This window comes from Orycteropus afer, unplaced genomic scaffold (genome assembly GCF_000298275.1).
Source record: "Orycteropus afer afer isolate SDZICR_OR568_19922 unplaced genomic scaffold, OryAfe1.0 scaffold00196, whole genome shotgun sequence".
NCBI lineage: Eukaryota > Metazoa > Chordata > Mammalia > Tubulidentata > Orycteropodidae > Orycteropus > Orycteropus afer.
The window spans coordinates 1598436-1599756 of NW_006921783.1; positions in this window are offsets into that span (position 1 = coordinate 1598436).

A 1321-nucleotide genomic window follows, 5' to 3' on the forward strand; every position below is an offset into this window, starting at 1 on the left:
CGCTACTCGCCAAAGTAGTAGGTGGAACAATGTTTTGTATAGTATGTTATGCCAATTGAGCTTGATGTCCCCTGCGACTATGGTCCCAAGCCCGCAGGATTAGAGCATTGCTTTTGTGTAGTATGTTATGCCCACTGAGCTTGATTTCCCCCATGATCATTGTCCTGAACCCAAAGGTCCAACTCTTCACTCCCTCTGGGTAGCTGGCTGTGGCGAAGAAGCCACCACAACCTTGCCCCTTGTCAGCTCTACTGTACACCTGGACATTCTTATAGTACATACAAATACACATGTAGAAACATTGCCTGCTAACCCTATACATGCTCATGGGCACACTACCCCCTTTCTAGACATACCTGATCATTCAGCCTGTCCACTCATTCATCCACCTGTAAATCGATGCATGCCATCACTTACAACACAGTACTGTACATGCAAAAAGGTTCATCTTTGTTGTCTGGACCTATCATGCACCTTTCTATGTCTTCCTCTTCCTCAGTGCCACCGTGTTGATCACTCACATTTGGTACATGGCCCTTCCCTTTATCCAAATCAATTCTTGTCTCTACCTGTCTGGCAGTGTTCCCTTCCTTGCCCTTCCATCCCTGGTAACCAACAAAGAAAGTTTCCATCCATATATAAACCTTTCCTTGGACTTTTTACAATAGTGGACTAATACGGTATCTGTCCTTCTATGATTGCCTTATTTCACTTAGCATAATGTACTCCAAGTTCATCCACGTTACGCAGTGTTTTGTAGATTCTACATTATTCTTTAGTGTTGCATGGTCTTCCATTGTGTGTATGTACCATAGTTTGCTTTTCCATTCTTCTGTAGATGGGCACCTGGGTTGTTTCCACCTCTTTGCTATTGTAAATAGTGCTGCAATGAACATTGGTGTGCATATATCTGTTCTTGTCCTGACTCTCACTTCTTTCCTAGTAATGGGATTGCTGGATCAAATGGTATTTCTAATTCCAACTTTTTAAGGAATTGCCATACTGCTTTCCGCAGTGGTTGTATCATTTTACAGTCCTACCACCAGTGTATGAGAGTTCCAATCTCTCTGCGTCGTTGCCAGCATTTGTTTTTTTCTGTCTTGTTGAACTTTGCTTTTAATGCTGGGGCAAGATGGTATTTCATTGTTGTTTTGATTTGCATCCCTCTAAAGGAGCTCTGGTAGCATAGTGGCTAAAGCACTTGACTGCTAACCAGAAGGCTGGCGGTTCAAACCCACCAGCCACTTCTCGGAAAGAAGGTTGGGCAATCCTACTTCCATAGTGATACTGCCTCGGAAACCCAAGGAGGGGTCACTATGAG